The 23,721-nt window shown below is 45.2% G+C and overlaps 1 pseudogene; it reads right to left on the reverse strand.

Annotated features, from left to right (window-relative positions):
* Nucleotides 1-23,721, reverse strand: part of LOC135529352 (formin-2-like) — a 164,518-nt pseudogene that overhangs the window by 131,128 nt on the left and 9,669 nt on the right.

Below are 23,721 nucleotides of genomic sequence, written 5' to 3' on the forward strand. Positions count from 1 at the left end.
CCCTCTAAAAAGGTATCAGAGCAGGAAAGAAGAGATCCAGTTTAGAAACAAGTCTTTCCTTAAATCTACACTGTTGGGTTAAATTAACGCTGGTCATATGTATCAAGGCACAGAGACGCAACGTCCTCTTAAAACCACTAGTATAAAACAGGAAGCTCAACTCTAACAGAACAAAAGCCGAGGCTACGAGCTCTCCACCCTGGCTAAGGGGCGAGGCTACGAGCTCTCCACCCTGGCTAAGGGGCGAGGCTACGAGCTCTCCACCCTGGCTAAGGGGCGAGGCTACGAGCTCTCCACCCTGGCTAAGGGGCGAGGCTACGAGCTCTCCACCCTGGCTAAGGGGCGAGGCTACGAGCTCTCCACCCTGGCTAAGGGGCGAGGCTACGAGCTCTCCACCCTGGCTAAGGGGCGAGGCTACGAGCTCTCCACCCTGGCTAAGGGGGCGAGGCTACGAGCTCTCCACCCTGGCTAAGGGGCTCTCCACCCTGGCTAAGGGGCGAGGCCACGAGCTCTCCACCCTGGCTAAGGGGCGAGGCTACGAGCCTCCACCCTGGCTAAGGGGCGAGGCTACGAGCTCTCCACCCTGGCTAAGGGGCGAGGCTACGAGCTCTCCACCCTGGCTAAGGGGCGAGGCCACGAGCTCTCCACCCTGGCTAAGGGGCGAGGCTACGAGCTCTCCACCCTGGCTAAGGGGCGAGGCTACGAGCCTCCACCCTGGCTAAGGGGCGAGGCCACGAGCTCTCCACCCTGGCTAAGGGGCGAGGCTACGAGCTCTCCACCCTGGCTAAGGGGCGAGGCTACGAGCTCTCCACCCTGGCTAAGGGGCGAGGCTACGAGCTCTCCACCCTGGCTAAGGGGCGAGGCTACGAGCTCTCCACCCTGGCTAAGGGACGAGGCTACGAGCTCTCCACCCTGGCTAAGGGACGAGGCTACGAGCTCTCCACCCTGGCTAAGGGACGAGGCTACGAGCTCTCCACCCTGGCTAAGGGACGAGGCTACGAGCTCTCCACCCTGGCTAAGGGACGAGGCTACGAGCTCTCCACCCTGGCTAAGGGACGCTCTCCAGGCTACGAGCTCTCCACCCTGGCTAAGGGACGAGGCTACGAGCTCTCCACCCTGGCTAAGGGACGAGGCTACGAGCTCTCCACCCTGGCTAAGGGACGAGGCTACGAGCTCTCCACCCTGGCTAAGGGACGAGGCTACGAGCTCTCCACCCTGGCTAAGGGACGAGGCTACGAGCTCTCCACCCTGGCTAAGGGACGAGGCTACGAGCTCTCCACCCTGGCTAAGGGACGAGGCTACGAGCTCTCCACCCTGGCTAAGGGACGCCTCCAGGCTACGAGCTCTCCACCCTGGCTAAGGGACGAGGCTACGAGCTCTTCACCCTGGCTAAGGGACGAGGCTACGAGCTCTCCACCCTGGCTAAGGGACGAGGCTACGAGCTCTCCACCCTGGCTAAGGAAGTTAACGTTTCTAGACTCCATCTGCAAAATCAGCGCAAGTGAGAGTTAAAGGAGAAAACAAGTACAACAGTCTGAAGTTAGTAACTGTTTTGATGAGGGCACCTTCCCACCTTGGTAGAATGTATAACAAAGTGTAATGAGACCTGGTCTGTTCCAGTAGTTAGCTGTTTCAGATCTAGTCTCTACAGTATAATAGTATCTATATGGATGTGGTGAGGGCCCCTACCCTCCTCGGTGTACATGAGGCCTGGTCTATCGTCTCCCACAGGTCTGGGTGGGGGCCACAGGGTCTTCAGGTGCCCAGGGAGGGGGGCCCGGCCCTCAAAGTGTTCCATGGAGTGGGGGGGCTGGCTGACCGCTGCCCACGTGTACAGCTGGTCTTGCTGGGGGAGAGAGGGAGATAATATGGCATACATGAGGACATAAGATAAAATAGCATAAGGGGACAACAGATGACAAAAGAGGAGATAACGCTGTTAGGGGACAATAGGACATAAGAGGAGATAATGCTATAGGGGGACAATAGAACAGTGGTTCCTCCTTTAAAAAGTTGTGAGCCGCGGGACTTGAGTTAATTTGTGGTTTAGTACGGTACCCTGCGTCACTACTTCATTGCTCCAGACCACCACAAGGGGGAGTTAGAGCACTGATTATGCTTTTGGGTCCTACTGTGTCTAACTGACAATGAATGGGCGACAAACCTAAATAGAAACTGATAATAGTGCATGACTTCAGTAACTGTTGTTACACTAAGGTTTTTATTATTTCATTTGTTAGGATTATTTCTCTCTTACTGTAGTAGTAGTGTAGGCCACTCCGTCAGGTCACGTTGTACAGCACCTGAGTGACGCAATGGTCTACGACACTGCATAGCAGTGCAACCTGTGTTGCTACAGATGCTGGTTCTATACCTGTATTGTAAACTAAAACATCAGATATAGAAACACCATGTCCCTAGTTTAGCATCAGATATGGAAACACCATGTCACTAGTTTAGTAGTAGTAGTGTAGGCCACTCCCGACCGGTCACGTTGTACAGCGCCTGAGAGACGCAACGGTCTAAGACAATGCATTTCTAAAAACAAATAAATTATTCTAAATAACAAAAAGGCTTTTTTTAAATAAATTAGTAACAATGTCTCACCCCATGTTTAAGAATGGCCTTTTTCTTGCTGATTTGTAACAATCTCCAAAATATTTAAGGGGTATTGCACTAATAAAAGGCACTGACAAGGGAAACGTTCTCGCTGTTCTGTTCTTAGTGTCAGTCTGCAAGTTCAAATTAAAACAATGTAACCAATAACGGTTTATGCTTTATGCTTTCATTAATAAAAATGATGATCTTTATTTAGTTATTGATCCATAACGAATTACTATGGGAATAAATATCACTGAATTACAGAACTATCCTCCAATCCTCTAAATTTAATTATTCGCGGAGAGTCACGTCATATTTTCGATATACTGTAGGAGACATGAGTCTCAGTAATGTTGAGTCATGTGCTGTTTGTAAGTCGCTCTGGATAAGAGCGTCTGCTAAATGACTTAAATGTAAATGTAAATGTTAAAAGTGGTGAAGGTAATTTAAAGAGAATATTGAAGTTAGAAGCAAATGCCTACAACTATTTTAGCACCGTTTCACGCTGCTCTGAGACAAGCATGAGGACTGGTCTTGATAAATGAATAAGATTGTTATTTGAACATAATTTCGGTTTGGGTATTGGTTGGACTAGAATTAGAAAATTAGGGGGTATAAATGTTATGCTCTTAGCCTAACTTATTTTACTACGCAAGTCAACAAATTCTAATTTACAAGGACAGTCTACTCCTTCCTCCCTGTCGGGGACTTGAACCCCAGTCTCCCGCGTGCCCTGCCAGCACGGCATTGGGATTCTTTAGCTAAATAGCCCAGTACTGTACTGTCGACCGTCACGTTGTACAGCGCCATATTTTCCGCTCCATCCTAACGGAAACCCAGAGGGTTTTTAGTTTCTTGGAATAGAAACACCATAATATTAAATTGATTAATTAAGTGAGTACCAGTCAAAAGTTTGGACACACCTACTCATTCCAGGATTATAATTTTTTTTTAAATAATTTTCTACATTGTAGAATAATAGTGAAGACATCAAAACTATGAAACACATGAAATCAGTTAAGAACACATTTATTTACAAGGACAGTCTACTCCTTTCTCCCCGTCGGGGAATTGAACCCCGGTCTCTCACATGCCAGAATTCTCAAGTACAGCAATTATTCAAGGTACTTGAGGTCACTGAGAAAGTCTGGAGATGGCCTGCTCTCCCTTATGAAAGAAATTAGGCACTTTCCCATGTTTACTACAGTATGTATTGTAGGCTGTGTTAACTTGTCAGACTGCATAGTCACCTAACAAATAAATGCAGGTGGCTTTTCTTCAAAATGCTTTAAATGCTTTATTACCCAAATGTGAAAGCATATACTGTATAGTACTGTATTTCTTCATCAGCATCTTTATGCTTTTGTTAATAAAATGATAAAAATCTTTCAAAATGCAGATGTTGATTTAGTTATGGATCCATAATGAATTACTATGTTCACCCACGACTGCGTGGCCACGCACGCCTCCAACTCAATCATCAAGTTTGCGGACGACACAACAGTGGTAGGCTTGATTACCAACAACGACGAGACGGCCTACAGAGAGGAGGTGAGGGCCCTCGGAGTGTGGTGTCAGGAAAATAACCTCACACTCAACGTCAACAAAACTAAGGAGATGATTGTGGACTTCAGGAAACAGCAGAGGGAGCACCCCCCTATCCACATCGATGGAACAGTAGTGGAGAGAGTAGCAAGTTAAGTTCCTCGGCATACACATCACAGACAAACTGAATTGGTCCACCCACACAGACAGCATCGTGAAGAAGGCGCAGCAGCGCCTCTTCAACCTCAGGAGGCTGAAGAAATTCGGCTCCAAAAGCACTCAAACTTCTACAGATGCACAATCGAGAGCCCTATTCCCCATTTAGTGCACTATGGGCCCTATTCCCCATTTAGTGCACTATGGGCCATATTCCCCATTTAGTGCACTATGGGCCCTGGTCTAAAATAGTGCACTATAAAGGGAATAGGGTGCCATTATTCATTCTACAATCATAAGTCAACCAATCACATGGACTAATCCCATTTCAGATGGAAAACTCTCATCTTGGATGCTGAGTGCAACGGAAACACTCCATGACCGCTAAGTGACATCGCATGCCGTGTGTACTCAACCATGTTAGATCGAAGAACAAGAGCACCCATCCCATAGGTCCCCTGGTCAAAAGTAGTGCACTACATAGGGAATAGGGTGCTACCGTACTGGACAGACACACAGCCTTGTGCATATTGCTCCCATGCTAACCTGCAGGTGCTCAAATAGGTTGCATTTCCTGCGGACGGTCTGTTTGAGTTTCAGCCATGCTAGGTCCAGCCTCCTCTCCCTCGCCTCCCCTCTTCCCTGGCCGTTGATGGTTAGTAGCTCTCGGACTAGCTCAGGAACCCGAGACAACACCACACACTCAGAGGCCCCCACATCATCATTAGCTAGAGCCAGGGAGGAGGAGGAGGAGCCCCCATCGGTCTCTACGCCTGACTCTGACATATACGCCATGTCCTTGTCTGCTTTAATCTGTCAGTTCCCGGACAGAATATTGAATTTTATGGCGCATAGCCTCCGGACTCAGCTCTCTGCACTTCCTGTTTGGAACATGTAGATATTCCATCATCGCCAAGACTGCTGAGGGAAAAATGTGGAGTTTGCATTTTAGAAAAATAAAATCAACAAATCCCTCAAGGTGGTAAACGGTGGTGTTTTATTCCTCAGGGATGTAAACGGTGGTGTTTTTTCCCTCTGCTCTGCTGTTCTCTACTCCTCTTCTGACAATGCAGTGAGTTACTGCCAGTCTGACACTTCTTTCCTGTCACCGGTCTGCGATCCTGACAACTCCCTAAGACGCTGCATCCTCTGTGAAACTGCAGCAGCCCCCAGAAACATTGGGCGTCGCTGCCCTCCTGTTCTCATGGTAACTCTGACCAGTCCAGACTCAGAGAGCCTGATATAGTGGACTGGTCTCTTCTCCCTGCTGTCATTGTAGCTTCAGGCAAGTCACCGGGTATTTGCACAGGCTGATGGGACGGCTTGCAGTCAGATCAGATTGCTTTATGACTACGCTTTCTCCTTCTCTATGCTGCTGCTCTGTGCTGCACAGGGAGGAGAGGGGAGAGGGAGGGCAGAGAACGATCATATATTCACAGGTCTGAGAGCTGCCCTGTCCCATCCTTTCCGGTCTGTAATCAGCTACACTTTGCCTTAGTGTTCCCATGGCCATATTATAGCATCAGGCAACAATCTGAAAGCGGTCCCATCTGTATACCTCTGAGGAGAACATAAGTCAGGCAGGGAGGGAGCGCAAAAGGGCTGTCGTTCTCTGTTATTGCTACAACATGTAGCAGTACAGTGTTCACACAGCTAGCCAGGAGGCTGGTCCCTCCAGAGAGACACACTGTGCCAACAGCTAACCAGGAGACTGGTCCCTCCAGAGAGACACACTGTACCAACAGCTAGCCAGGAGGCTGGTCCCTCCAGAGAGACACACTGTACCAACAGCTAGCCAGGAGGCTGGTCCCTCCAGAGAGACACACTGTACCAACAGCTAGCCAGGAGGCTGGTCCCTCCAGAGAGACACACTGTACCAACAGCTAGCCAGGAGGCTGGTCCGACCTGAGAGACACACTGTACCAACAGCTAGCCAGGAGGCTGGTCCCTCCAGAGAGACACTGTGCCAGGAGGCTGGTCCCTCCAGAGAGACACTGTACCAACAGCTAGCCAGGAGGTTGGTCCCTCCAGAGAGACACTGTACCAACAGCTAACCAGGAGACTGGTCCCTCCAGAGAGACACACTGTACCAAATGCTAACCAGGAGACTGGTCCCTCCAGAGAGACACACTGTACCAACAGCTAACCAGGAGACTGGTCCCTCCAGAGAGACACACTGTACCAACAGCTAGCCAGGAGACTGGTCCCTCCAGAGAGACACACTGTACCAACAGCTAGCCAGGAGACTGGTCCCTCCAGAGAGAGACACTGTACCAACAGCTAACCAGGAGACTGGTCCCTCCAGAGAGACACACTGTACCAACAGCTAGCCAGGAGGCTGGTCCCTCCAGAGAGACACTGTGCCAGGAGGCTGGTCCCTCCAGAGAGACACACTGTACCAACAGCTAGCCAGGAGACTGGTCCCTCCAGAGAGACACACTGTACCAAATGCTAACCAGGAGACTGGTCCCTCCAGAGAGACACACTGTACCAACAGCTAACCAGGAGACTGGTCCCTCCAGAGAGACACACTGTACCAACAGCTAACCAGGAGACTGGTCCCTCCAGAGAGACACACTGTACCAACAGCTAACCAGGAGACTGGTCCCTCCAGAGAGACACACTGTACCAACAGCTAACCAGGAGACTGGTCCCTCCAGAGAGACACACTGTACCAACAGCTAGCCAGGAGACTGGTCCCTCCAGAGAGACACACTGTACCAACAGCTAGCCAGGAGGCTGGTCCCTCCAGAGAGACACACTGTACCAACAGCTAGCCAGGAGGCTGGTCCCTCCAGAGAGACACACTGTACCAACAGCTAACCAGGAGACTGGTCCCTCCAGAGAGCCACCAAGAACACGGACTCCGCATCCTTAAGCAGTTATGACTTTCACTGTGGCATTGTCACCATAACAACAAGGTGGCTCTTGTTACAGGTAGCATCACAGCCATTAGCGGTGTGTTAGAGCTCAGAGCACTCGAACTCAGCAAAACCATACCTAAAGTGCATAGCGGCCGGCCGACACCCAGAGGGCATAGCGACTGACCGACACCCAGGGGGCATAGCGATCAATAAAAACGAAGTCTGATCGATATGAAAGGCCTCCGAAAAGGGGAGACAAATACACTATAAACATCCCATCCAACCTGGAGGAGGAAGTGATTGTCCAACAACAAAGGAAAGTGTCACTGACCCAATGATAAAGACAGTGAATATGCACCATTTTCTTCGCTGGTAATAAGATACACTACAAAAAAATACAAAAATAACATCAGCTACTCAATTAAGTTAAGAATTGTGATACCTAAAAGACAGATTGGAGTCGTTACAGCAATAGTAATTTGCTTTCCAAACAGTTTTTCCGTTAATGTATTTTTAAAATATTGTGATCCGCATGACTGGGTCGCAACACAACAATATATTTGGTATTTGCAGCGCTGCTTCTTACTCCAGGCTTAAAAAAACCAACAATATGTTTGGTATTTGTAGCTCTGCTGTCCATGCAGGCCCTTCTTACTCCAGGCTTAAAACAACCAACAGCTTAACGTAGCTAATGATCCTCTGTGGCCAAGTTGTGCTTTCTGGTGTAGTAGCCTATTTTAAATTGTATTTTATTTATATATATATATTTGTGTGTGTGTGTGTGTGTGTGTGTGTGTGTGTGTGTGTGTGTGTGTGTGTGTGTGTGTGTGATATATATATATCGCACACAGAAGCAAGCTAATTAGGCTGGGCCTTTAATTTTGGCGATTTAAATCCATTTTCTTCAGGGAAAGCTTTTCCTATCAGTCATGACGTTTTCATCCGATTGTCAAACAATCACTTAACAAAAAAGGCGTCCCCTTCAGACTACCTGCCCACATTCATTCACTCACAAAATAACACTTCCATCATCCAAACAGTGCACTGTGCACCCGCAATTTAAAGACTGGAAGGAGACCGTCGTTCTGCGACAGTCAGTCATTAGGTCTACGTGTAGGCTGCTGTACTGTCGTTCTGCGACAGTCAGTCATTAGGTCTAAGTGTAGGCTGCTGTACTGTGACAGTCAGTCATTAGGTCTAAGTGTAGGCTGCTGTACTGTGACAGTCAGTCATTAGGTCTACGTGTAGGCTGTCGTTCTGCGACAGTCAGTCATTAGGTCTACGTGTAGGCTACCGTTCTGCCGTTCTGCAACAGTCAGTCATTAGGTCTAAGTGTAGGCTGCTGTACTGTGACAGTCAGTCATTAGGTCTAAGTGTAGGCTGCTGTACTGTGACAGTCAGTCATTAGGTCTAAGTGTAGGCTGCTGTACTGTGACAGTCAGTCATTAGGTCTACGTGTAGGCTACTGTACTGTCGTTCTGCGACAGTCAGTCATTAGGTCTACGTGTAGGCTGCTGTACTGTCGTTCTGCGACAGTCAGTCATTAGGTCTACGTGTAGGCTGCTGTTCTGCGACAGTCAGTCATTAGGTCTACGTGTAGGCTACTGAACTGCGACAGTCAGTCATTAGGTCTACGTGTAGGCTACTGAACTGTCGTTCTGTGACAGTCAGTCATTAGGTCTACGTGTAGGCTAATGTACTGTCGTTCTGCGACAGTCAGTCATTAGGTCTACGTGTAGGCTGCTGTACTGTCGTTCTGCGACAGTCAGTCATTAGGTCTACGTGTAGGCTGCTGTTCTGCGACAGTCAGTCATTAGGTCTACGTGTAGGCTGCTGTACTGCGACAGTCAGTCATTAGGTCTACGTGTAGGCTACTGAACTGCGACAGTCAGTCATTAGGTCTACGTGTAGGCTACTGAACTGTCGTTCTGTGACAGTCAGTCATTAGGTCTACGTGTAGGCTGCTGTACTGTCGTTCTGCGACAGTCAGTCATTAGGTCTACATGTAGGCTACTGTACTGCCGTTCTGCGACAGTCATTAGGTCTACGTGTAGGCTACTGTACTGTCGTTCTGTGACAGTCAGTCATTAGGTCTACGTGTAGGCTACTGTACTGTCGTTCTGTGACAGTCAGTCATTAGGTCTACGTGTAGGCTACTGTACTGCGACAGTCAGTCATTAGGTCTACGTGTAGGCTGCTGTACTGTCGTTCTGCGACAGTCAGTCATTAGGTCTACGTGTAGGCTGCTGTTCTGCGACAGTCAGTCATTAGGTCTACGTGTAGGCTGCTGTACTGCGACAGTCAGTCATTAGGTCTACGTGTAGGCTACTGAACTGCGACAGTCAGTCATTAGGTCTACGTGTAGGCTACTGAACTGTCGTTCTGTGACAGTCAGTCATTAGGTCTACGTGTAGGCTGCTGTACTGTCGTTCTGCGACAGTCAGTCATTAGGTCTACATGTAGGCTACTGTACTGCCGTTCTGCGACAGTCATTAGGTCTACGTGTAGGCTACTGTACTGTCGTTCTGTGACAGTCAGTCATTAGGTCTACGTGTAGGCTACTGTACTGTCGTTCTGTGACAGTCAGTCATTAGGTCTACGTGTAGGCTACTGTACTGCGACAGTCAGTCATTAGGTCTACGTGTAGGCTGCTGTACTGTCGTTCTGCGACAGTCAGTCATTAGGTCTACGTGTAGGCTGCTGTTCTGCGACAGTCAGTCATTAGGTCTACGTGTAGGCTGCTGTACTGCGACAGTCAGTCATTAGGTCTACGTGTAGGCTACTGAACTGCGACAGTCAGTCATTAGGTCTACGTGTAGGCTACTGAACTGTCGTTCTGTGACAGTCAGTCATTAGGTCTACGTGTAGGCTGCTGTACTGTCGTTCTGCGACAGTCAGTCATTAGGTCTACATGTAGGCTACTGTACTGCCGTTCTGCGACAGTCATTAGGTCTACGTGTAGGCTACTGTACTGTCGTTCTGTGACAGTCAGTCATTAGGTCTACGTGTAGGCTACTGTACTGTCGTTCTGTGACAGTCAGTCATTAGGTCTACATGTAGGCTACTGTACTGCGACAGTCAGTCATTAGGTCTACGTGTAGGCTACTGTACTGTCGTTCTGTGACAGTCAGTCATTAGGTCTACGTGTAGGCTACTGTACTGCGACAGTCAGTCATTAGGTCTACGTGTAGGCTACTGTACTGTCGTTCTGTGACAGTCAGTCATTAGGTCTACGTGTAGGCTACTGTACTGTCGTTCTGTGACAGTCAGTCATTAGGTCTACATGTAGGCTACTGTACTGCGACAGTCAGTCATTAGGTCTACGTGTAGGCTGTCGTTCTGCGACAGTCAGTCATTAGGTCTACGTGTAGGCTACTGTACTGCGACAGTCAGTCATTAGGTCTACGTGTAGGCTACTGTACTGCGACAGTCAGTCATTAGGTCTACGTGTAGGCTGTCGTTCTGCGACAGTCAGTCATTAGGTCTACGTGTAGGCTACTGTACTGCGACAGTCAGTCATTAGGTCTACGTGTAGGCTACTGTACTGCGACAGTCAGTCATTAGGTCTACGTGTAGGCTGTCATTCTGCGACAGTCAGTCATTAGGTCTACACGTGTAGCCTGAGTTGATGCATCCACTGTTGTCCATGTGCCCCTCGGTCTCAGCCACTCATGTTGTGTTAATTGTGACGGCCTCAAGTTTTACAGTTACGGCGCCCCACCATTATTTATTTTACCAATACGCCGTACCAGACCGCCTTACTTTCACCCCCGAGATTAACGGTAACAGAAGACTGCTGTGTGCTGCAGACCGATGACGCAGATACCCAGCATGACTGCGATGCTGTGATAAGGTGGTACTCCGGTTACAAATGGCTGCTGGGAAATGTAGTCCAACCACGACACACTGGGCAGATGGTGTGTGTGTGCGCGTGTCAGAGCTCTTTGAGGACACTATCACGTCACAGCCAAAAGACATGCCAACCAATCACCTCCAACAACACAGATAACACGATCCCTCCAAATGGGAATATGCTAATTTTAAGAGACTGAACCAGGGGGATATTTACTGTCTAACATACCGCATATCAACACAATGGGACTGAACCAGGGGGATATTTACTGTCTAACATACTGCATATCAACACAATGGGACTGAACCAGGGGGATATTTACTGTCTAACATACTGCATATCAACACAATGGGACTGAACCAGGGGGATATTTACTGTCTAACATACTGCATATCAACACAATGGGACTGAACCAGGGGGATATTTACTGTCTAACACACTGCATATCAACACAATGGGACTGAACCAGGGGGATATTTACTGTCTTACATACTGCATATCAACACAATGGGACTGAACCAGGGGGATATTTACTGTCTAACATACTGCATATCAACACAATGGGACTGAACCAGGGGGATATTTACTGTCTAACACACTGCATAACAATGGGACTGAACCAGGGGGATATTTACTGTCTAACATACCGCATATCAACACAATGGGACTGAACCAGGGGGATATTTACTGTCTAACATACTGCATATCAACACAATGGGACTGAACCAGGGGGATATTTACTGTCTAACATACTGCATATCAACACAATGGGACTGAACCAGGGGGATATTTACTGTGTAACACACTGCATATCAACACAATGGGACTGAACCAGGGGGATATTTACTGTCTAACATACTGCATATCAACACAATGGGACTGAACCAGGGGGATATTTACTGTCTAACATAGTGCATATCAACACAATGGGATATTTACTGTCTAACATACTGCATATCAACACAATGGGACTGAACCAGGGGGATATTTACTGTCTAGCATACTGCATATCAACACAATGGGACTGAACCAGGGGGATATTTACTGTCTAACACACTGCATATCAACACAATGGGACTGAACCAGGGGGATATTTACTGTCTAACATACTGCATATCAACACAATGGGACTGAACCAGGGGGATATTTACTGTCTAGCATACTGCATATCAACACAATGGGACTGAACCAGGGGGATATTTACTGTCTAACACACTGCATATCAACACAATGGGACTGAACCAGGGGGATATTTACTGTCTAACATACTGCATATCAACACATTGGGACTGAACCAGGGGGATATTTACTGTCTAACATACTGCATAACAATGGGACTGAACCAGGGGGATATTTACTATCTAACATACTGTATATCAACACAATGGGATATTTACTGTCTAACATACTGCATATCAACACATTGGGACTGAACCAGGGGGATATTTACTGTCTAACATACTGCATAACAATGGGACTGAACCAGGGGGATATTTACTGTCTAACATACTGTATATCAACACAATGGGATATTTACTGTCTAGCATACTGCATATCAACACAATGGGATATTTACTGTCTAACACACTGCATATCAACACAATGGGACTGAACCAGGGGGATATTTACTGTCTAACATACTGCATATCAACACAATGGGACTGAACCAGGGGGATATTTACTGTCTAACATACTGCATAACAACACAATGGGACTGAACCAGGGGGATATTTACTGTCTAACATACTGCATAACAACACAATGGGATATTTACTGTCTAACATACTGCATAACAACACAATGGGATATTTACTGTCTAACATACTGCATAACAACACAATGGGACTGAACCAGGGGGATATTTACTGTCTAACACACTGCATATCAACACAATGGGACTGAACCAGGGGGATATTTACTGTCTAACATACTGCATAACAATGGGACTGAACCAGGTGGATATTTACTGTCTAACATACTGCATATCAACACAATGGGATATTTACTGTCTAACATACTGTATAACAACACAATGGGACTGAACCAGGGGGATATTTACTGTCTAGCATACTGCATATCAACACAATGGGACTGAACCAGGGGGATATTTACTGTCTAGCATACTGCATATCAACACAATGGGACTGAACCAGGGGGATATTTACTGTCTAACATACTGCATATCAACACAATGGGACTGAACCAGGGGGATATTTACTGTCTAGCATACTGCATATCAACACAATGGGACTGAACCAGGGGGATATTTACTGTCTAACATACTGCATATCAACACAATGGGACTGAACCAGGGGGATATTTACTGTCTAACATACTGCATATCAACACAATGGGACTGAACCAGGGGGATATTTACTGTCTAACATACTGTAGAACACCACAATGGGATATTTACTGTCTAACATGCTGCATATCAACACAATGGGACTGAACCAGGGGGATATTTACTGTCTAACACACTGCATATCAACACAATGGGACTGAACCAGGTGGATATTGACTGTCTAACATACTGTAGAACACCACAATGGGATATTTACTGTCTAACATGCTGCATATCAACACAATGGGACTGAACCAGGGGGATATTTACTGTCTAACATACTGCATATCAACACAATGGGACTGAACCAGGAGGATATTTACTGTCTAACACACTGCATATCAACACAATGGGACTGAACCAGGTGGATATTGACTGTCTAACATACCGCATATCAACACAATGGGACTGAACCAGGGGGATATTTACTGTCTAACACACTGTATAACAATGGGACTGAACCAGGGGGATATTTACTGTGTAGCATACTGCATATCAACACAATGGGACTGAACCAGGGGGATATTTACTGTCTATCATACTGCATATCAACACAATGGGACTGAACCAGGGGGATATTTACTGTCTAACATGCTGCATATCAACACAATGGGACTGAACCAGGGGGATATTTACTGTCTAACACACTGCATATCAACACAATGGGACTGAACCAGGTGGATATTTACTGTCTAACATGCTGCATATCAACACAATGGGATATGTACTGTCTAGCATACTGCATATCAACACAATGGGACTGAACCAGGGGGATATTTACTGTCTAACACACTGCATAACAATGGGACTGAACCAGGGGGATATTTACTGTCTAACACACTGCATATCAACACAATGGGATATTTACTGTCTAACATACTGCATATCAACACAATGGGACTGAACCAGGGGGATATTTACTGTCTAACATACTGCATATCAACACAATGGGATATTTACTGTCTAACATACTGCATATCAACACAATGGGACTGAACCAGGGGGATATTTACTGTCTAACATACTGCATATCAACACAATGGGATATTTACTGTCTAACATACTGCATATCAACACAATGGGACTGAACCAGGGGGATATTTACTGTCTAGCATACTGCATATCAACACAATGGGATATTTACTGTCTAACATACTGCATATCAACACAATGGGACTGAACCAGGGGGATATTTACTGTCTAACATACTGCATATCAACACAATGGGACTGAACCAGGGGGATATTTACTGTGTAGCATACTGCATATCAACACAATGGGATATTTACTGTCTAGCATACTGCATATCAACACAATGGGACTGAACCAGGGGGATATTTACTGTCTAACATACTGCATATCAACACAATGGGATATTGACTGTCTAGCATACTGCATATCAACACAATGGGATATTTACTGTCTAACATACTGCATATCAACACAATGGGACTGAACCAGGGGGATATTTACTGTCTAACATACTGCATATCAACACAATGGGACTGAACCAGGGGGATATTTACTGTCTAACATACTGCATATCAACACAATGGGATATTTACTGTCTAACATACTGCATATCAACACAATGGGACTGAACCAGGGGGATATTTACTGTCTAACATACTGCATATCAACACAATGGGACTGAACCAGGGGGATATTTACTGTCTAACATACTGCATATCAACACAATGGGACTGAACCTGGTGGATATTTACTGTCTAACATACTGCATATCAACACAATGGGACTGAACCAGGGGGATATTTACTGTCTAACATACTGCATAACAACACAATGGGACTGAACCAGGGGGATATTTACTGTCTAACATACTGCATATCAACACAATGGGACTGAACCAGGGGGATATTTACTGTCTAACATACCGCATATCAACACAATGGGACTGAACCAGGGGGATATTTACTGTCTAGCATACTGCATATCAACACAATGGGACTGAAACAGGGGGATATTTACTGTCTAACACACTGCATATCAACACAATGGGATATTTACTGTCTAACACACTGTATATCAACACAATGGGATATTTACTGTCTAACATACTGCATATCAACACAATGGGATATTTACTGTCTAACATACTGCATATCAACACAATGGGATATTTACTGTCTAACACACTGCATATCAACACAATGGGACTGAACCAGGGGGATATTTACTGTCTATCATACTGCATATCAACACAATGGGACTGAACCAGGGGGATATTTACTGTCTAACATACTGCATATCAACACAATGGGATATTTACTGTCTAACATACTGCATATCAACACAATGGGACTGAACCAGGGGGATATTTACTGTCTAACATACCGCATATCAACACAATGGGACTGAACCAGGGGGATATTTACTGTCTAACATACTGCATATCAACACAATGGGATATTTACTGTCTAACATACTGCATATCAACACAATGGGACTGAACCAGGGGGATATTTACTGTCTAACACACTGCATATCAACACAATGGGACTGAACCAGGGGGATATTTACTGTCTAGCATACTGCATATCAACACAATGGGACTGAAACAGGGGGATATTTACTGTCTAACATACTGCATATCAACACAATGGGACTGAACCAGGGGGATATTTACTGTCTAACACACTGTATAACAATGGGACTGAACCAGGGGGATATTTACTGTCTAACATACTGCATATCACCACAATGGGACTGAACCAGGGGGATATTTACTGTCTAACATACTGCATATCAACACAATGGGACTGAACCAGGGGGATATTTACTGTCTAGCATACTGCATATCAATGGGACTGAACCAGGGGGATATTTACTGTCTAACATACTGCATAACACCACAATGGGACTGAACCAGGGGGATATTTACTGTCTAACACACTGTATAACAATGGGACTGAACCAGGGGGATATTTACTGTCTAACATACTGCATATCAACACAATGGGACTGAACCAGGGGGATATTTACTGTCTAACATACTGCATATCAACACAATGGGACTGAACCAGGGGGATATTTACTGTCTAACATACTGCATATCAACACAATGGGATATTTACTGTGTAGCATACCGCATATCAACACAATGGGACTGAACCAGGGGGATATTTACTGTCTAACATACTGCATATCAACACAATGGGACTGAACCAGGGGGATATTTACTGTCTAACATACTGCATATCAACACAATGGGACTGAACCAGGGGGATATTTACTGTCTAACATACCGCATATCAACACAATGGGATATTTACTGTCTAGCATACTGCATATCAACACAATGGGACTGAACCAGGGGGATATTTACTGTCTAACACACTGCATAACAACACAATGGGATATTTACTGTCTAGCATACTGCATATCAACACAATGGGACTGAACCAGGGGGATATTTACTGTCTAACACACTGCATAACAACACAATGGGACTGAACCAGGGGGATATTTACTGTCTAACACACTGTATAACAATGGGACTGAACCAGGGGGATATTTACTGTCTAACATACTGCATATCAACACAATGGGACTGAACCAGGGGGATATTTACTGTCTAACATACTGCATAACAACACAATGGGACTGAACCAGGGGGATATTTACTGTCTAACATACTGCATATCAACACAATGGGACTGAACCAGGGGGATATTTACTGTCTAACATACTGCATATCAACACAATGGGACTGAACCAGGGGGATATTTACTGTCTAACACACTGCATATCAACACAATGGGACTGAACCAGGGGATATTTACTGTCTAACATACTGCATATCAACACAATGGGACTGAACCAGGGGGATATTTACTGTCTAACATACTGCATATCAACACAATGGGACTGAACCAGGGGGATATTTACTGTCTAACATACTGCATATCAACACAATGGGACTGAACCAGGGGGATATTTACTGTCTAACATACTGCATATCAACACAATGGGACTGAACCAGGGGGATATTTACTGTCTAACATACTGCATATCAACAATGGGACTGAACCAGGGGGATATTTACTGTCTAGCATACTGCATATCAACACAATGGGATATTTACTGTCTAACACACTGCATATCAACACAATGGGACTGAACCAGGGGGATATTTACTGTCTAACATACTGCATATCAACACAATGGGACTGAACCAGGGGGATATTTACTGTCTAACATACCGCATATCAACACAATGGGACTGAACCAGGGGGATATTTACTGTCTAACATACTGCATATCAACACAATGGGATATTTACTGTCTAACATACTGCATATCAACACAATGGGACTGAACCAGGGGGATATTTACTGTCTAACATACTGCATATCAACACAATGGGACTGAACCAGGGGGATATTTACTGTCTAACACACTGTATATCAACACAATGGGATATTTACTGTCTAGCATACTGCATATCAACACAATGGGATATTTACTGTCTAACATACTGCATATCAACACAATGGGACTGAACCAGGGGGATATTTACTGTCTAACATACTGCATATCACCACAATGGGACTGAACCAGGGGGATATTTACTGTCTAACATACTGCATATCAACACAATGGGACTGAACCAGGGGGATATTTACTGTCTAACACACTGTATAACAATGGGACTGAACCAGGGGGATATTTACTGTCTAACATACTGCATATCAACACAATGGGATATTTACTGTCTAACATACCGCATATCAACACAATGGGATATTTACTGTCTAACACACTGCATATCAACACAATGGGACTGAACCAGGGGGATATTTACTGTCTAACATACTGCATATCAACACAATGGGACTGAACCAGGGGGATATTTACTGTCTAGCATACTGCATAACACCACAATGGGACTGAACCAGGGGGATATTTACTGTCTAACATACTGCAGATCAACACAATGGGATATTTACTGTCTAACATACCCCATATCAACACAATGGGATATTTACTGTCTAACACACTGCATATCAACACAATGGGACTGAACCAGGGGGATATTTACTGTCTAACATACTGCAGATCAACACAATGGGATATTTACTGTCTAACATACCCCATATCAACACAATGGGACTGAACCAGGGGGATATTTACTGTCTAGCATACTGCATATCAACACAATGGGACTGAACCAGGGGGATATTTACTGTCTAACATACTGCATATCAACACAATGGGACTGAACCAGGGGGATATTTACTGTCTAACACACTGCATATCAACACAATGGGACTGAACCAGGGGGATATTTACTGTCTAACACACTGCATATCAACACAATGGGATATTTACTGTCTAACATACCGCATATCAACACAATGGGACTGAACCAGGGGGATATTTACTGTCTAACATACTGCATATCAACACAATGGGATATTTACTGTCTAACATACTGCAGATCAACACAATGGGATATTTACTGTCTAACATACCCCATATCAACACAATGGGACTGAACCAGGGGGATATTTACTGTCTAGCATACTGCATATCAACACAATGGGACTGAACCAGGGGGATATTTACTGTCTAACATACTGCATATCAACACAATGGGACTGAACCAGGGGGATATTTACTGTCTATCATACTGCATATCAACACAATGGGACTGAACCAGGGGGATATTTACTGTCTAACACACTGCATATCAACACAATGGGACTGAACCAGGGGGATATTTACTGTCTAACACACTGCATATCAACACAATGGGATATTTACTGTCTAACATACCGCATATCAACACAATGGGACTGAACCAGGGGGATATTTACTGTCTAACATACTGCATATCAACACAATGGGACTGAACCAGGGGGATATTTACTGTCTAACATACTGCATATCAACACAATGGGACTGAACCAGGGGGATATTTACTGTCTAACACACTGTATAACAATGGGACTGAACCAGGGGGATATTTACTGTCTAACATACTGCATATCAACACAATGGGATATTTACTGTCTAACATACCGCATATCAACACAATGGGATATTTACTGTCTAACACACTGCATATCAACACAATGGGACTGAACCAGGGGGATATTTACTGTCTAACATACTGCATATCAACACAATGGGACTGAACCAGGGGGATATTTACTGTCTAGCATACTGCATAACAACACAATGGGATATTTACTGTCTAACATACCCCATATCAACACAATGGGACTGAACCAGGGGGATATTTACTGTCTAACATACTGCATATCAACACAATGGGACTGAACCAGGGGGATATTTACTGTCTAACATACTGCATATCAACACAATGGGACTGAACCAGGGGGATATTTACTGTCTAGCATACTGCATATCAACACAATGGGATATTTACTGTCTAACATACCGCATATCAACACAATGGGACTGAACCAGGGGGATATTTACTGTCTAGCATACTGCATATCAACACAATGGGACTGAACCAGGGGGATATTTACTGTCTAACACACTGCATATCAACACAATGGGACTGAACCAGGGGGATATTTACTGTCTAACATACTGCATATCAACACAATGGGATATTTACTGTCTAACATACCGCATATCAACACAATGGGATATTTACTGTCTAACACACTGCATATCAACACAATGGGACTGAACCAGGGGGATATTTACTGTCTAACATACTGCATATCAACACAATGGGACTGAACCAGGGGGATATTTACTGTCTAACATACTGCATATCAACACAATGGGACTGAACCAGGGGGATATTTACTGTCTAACACACTGCATAACAATGGGACTGAACCAGGGGGATATTTACTGTCTAACATACTGCATATCAACACAATGGGACTGAACCAGGGGGATATTTACTGTCTAACATACCGCATATCAACACAATGGGACTGAACCAGGGGGATATTTACTGTCTAACATACTGCATATCAACACAATGGGACTGAACCAGGGGGATATTTACTGTCTAACATACCGCATATCAACACAATGGGACTGAACCAGGGGGATATTTACTGTCTAACATACTGCATATCAACACAATGGGACTGAAACAGGGGGATATTTACTGTCTAACACACTGCATATCAACACAATGGGACTGAAACAGGGGGATATTTACTGTCTAACACACTGCATATCAACACAATGGGATATTTACTGTCTAGCATACTGCATATCAACACAATGGGATATTTACTGTGTAACATACTGCATATCAACACAATGGGACTGAACCAGGGGGATATTTACTGTCTAACATACTGCATATCAACACAATGGGATATTTACTGTCTAACATACTGCATATCAACACAATGGGATATTTACTGTCTAACATACTGCATATCAACACAATGGGATATTTACTGTCTTTCATACTGCATATCAACACAATGGGACTGAACCAGGGGGATATTTACTGTCTAACATACTGCATATCAACACAATGGGATATTTACTGTGTAACACACTGCATATCAACACAATGGGACTGAACCAGGGGGATATTTACTGTCTAACATACTGCATATCAACACAATGGGACTGAACCAGGGGGATATTTACTGTCTAACATACTGCATATCAACACAATGGGATATTTACTGTGTAACACACTGCATATCAACACAATGGGACTGAACCAGGGGATATTTACTGTCTAACATACTGCATATCAACACAATGGGACTGAACCAGGGGGATATTTACTGTCTATCATACTGCATATCAACACAATGGGACTGAACCAGGGGGATATTTACTGTGTAGCATACTGCATATCAACACAATGGGTCTGAACTTTATTTAACGAGGCAAGTCAGTGTTTACAATGACGGCCTGCACCAGCAAAACCTGGACGATGCTGGGACAATTGGGCACCGCCCTATGGGACACAGCCTGGATTCGAACCAGAGACTGTAGTGAACGTATCAGATGCAGTGCCTTAGACAGCTGTGCCACTCGGGAAGTAAGAGTGGGCCCTGACCTCTGATCAGAGTTTAATTTGCTACATGGAACAGTAGAGTTGAGTTAACAGTGGGCCCTGACCTCTGATACCGGTCCTGCTCCAGACCTAATCTAGAACACTTGATCCTAATAATTAAGTAGAATCAGGTAACTACAGTTGGAGTGAAAACCTACAGGAGGGCCTCTCTCCAGGAACAGGGTTGGAGTGAAAACCTACAGGAGGGTAGCTCTCCAGGAACAGGGTTGAAGGCCCTGGTATAGGATATGACACTCACGTGGAACTTGCATGGCGCAGCGAGTTGTGGGTTGGACCCCCCTATTGTGTCTCTGAAGCAGTCAGTGAAGGGTAGTAACAGACCCATGGCCAGAATCCGAGAACACAGCTTCTCAGCTTCCTCTGGCTGGGCATCTTCCTGTTGTAGGAACAACTTCTCTAGGAGAGTACGACCTGGAGGTAGAGAGAGAGACATCAATATTACTACAGTCTAACAACTTCTCTAGGAGAGTACGACCAGGAGTTAGAGACATCAATATTACTACAGTCTAACAATTTCTCTAGGAGAGTACGACCTGGAGGTAGAGAGAGAGAGACATCAATATTACTACAGTCTAACAACTTCTCTAGCAGAGTACGACCAGGAGTTCAACATCAATATTACTACAGTAGACCTGGAGTCAACCAGACATACGTGTGTGTTTATATATATATATATATATATATATATATATATATTTTTAAACACGTCCCTTTTGCAGGACCCCGTCTTTCAAAGATCGTAAAAATCCAAATAACTTCACAGATCTTCATTGTAAAGGGTTTAAACACGGTTTTCCATGCTTGTCCAATGAACCATAAACCCTTAATGAACATGCACCTGTGGAATGGACGTTAAGACACTAACATCTTAGAGACTGTACGCAAATAAGATCACAGTTATGAAAACTTAGGACACTAAAGAGGCCTTTCTACTGACTCTGAAAAACACCAAAAGAAAGATGCCCAGGGTCCCTGCTCATCTGCGTGAACGTGCCTTAGGCATGCTGCAAGGAGGCATGAGGACTGCAGATGTGGCCAGGGCAATACATTGCAATGTTCGTACTGTGAGACGCCTAAGACAGTGCTACAGGGAGACAGGACAAACAGCTGATCGTCCTCGCAGTGGCAGACCACGTGTAACAACACCTGCACAGGATCAGTACATCTGAACATCACACCTGCGGGACAGGTACAGGATGGCAACAACAACGGCCCGAGTTACACCAGGAACACACAATCCCGCCATCAGTGCTCAGACTGTCCGCAATGGGCTGAGAGAGGCTGGACGTAGGGCTTGTAGGCCTGTTGTAAGGCAGGTCCTCACCAAACATCACTGGCAACAGCATCGTCTATGGGCACAATCCCACCATTGCTGGACCAGACAGGACTGGCAAAAAGTGCTCTTCACTGACGAGTCTCGGTTTTGTCTCACCAGGTGTGATGGTCGGATTTACGTTTATCGTCAAAGGAATGAGTGTTACACCGAGGCCTGTACTCTGGAGCGAGATCGATTTGGAGGTGGAGGGTCCGTCATGGTCTGGGGCGGTGTGTCACAGCATCAGACTGAGCTTGTTGTCATAGCCGGCAATCTCAACGCTGTGCTTTACAGGGAAGACATCCTCCTCCCTCATGTGGTACCCTTCCTGCAGGCTCATCCTGACATGACCCTCCAGCATGACAATGCCACCAGCCATTCTGCTCGTTCTGTGTGTGATTTCCTACACGACAGGAATGTCAGTGTTCTGCCATGGCCAGCGAAGAGCCCGGATATAAATCCCATTGAGCACTTTTGGGACCTGTTGGATCGGAGGGTGAGGGCTAGGGCCTGTCATGACGTTGGCCTGGGGGTAGGTTTATGACAGTCAAATACCTCTCCCCCTTTTTCCTCGCTCTACCCTACTGGTTCCATTTGAAAACCCCTTGGTTAACAGAGATTCTGGGAACATCAGAAGGTGGGGGAAATGAACTATATTCTGGTAATCCGACCAATTGAACATATGCAGTGGTACTTAATGAATATGATGTCAGTTCGGTTGTCATCTGAGACATTCTCATCAATGATAGGATGACATAAACTCTACAGTGGAAAGTCCGCACTTTGTAGTTATCAAATTCACATGGAATTGTTATTCAATTTAAATGTTTGAATATAAAATGATGGGTGAAAAGATTAAATGTAATTTGTTTGTAAATGAGAGATTTGGGTTTTCATAAGGTTAGGGCTCAGCTCAATCAGTGGCCCCTGTGAAGAGACATGGGCTGTAAACTATCAAAACACACACTTCTCCCGCCACTG

The sequence above is a fragment of the Oncorhynchus masou genome, unplaced genomic scaffold (assembly GCF_036934945.1).
Source record: "Oncorhynchus masou masou isolate Uvic2021 unplaced genomic scaffold, UVic_Omas_1.1 unplaced_scaffold_1144, whole genome shotgun sequence".
NCBI classification, from domain to species: domain Eukaryota; kingdom Metazoa; phylum Chordata; class Actinopteri; order Salmoniformes; family Salmonidae; genus Oncorhynchus; species Oncorhynchus masou.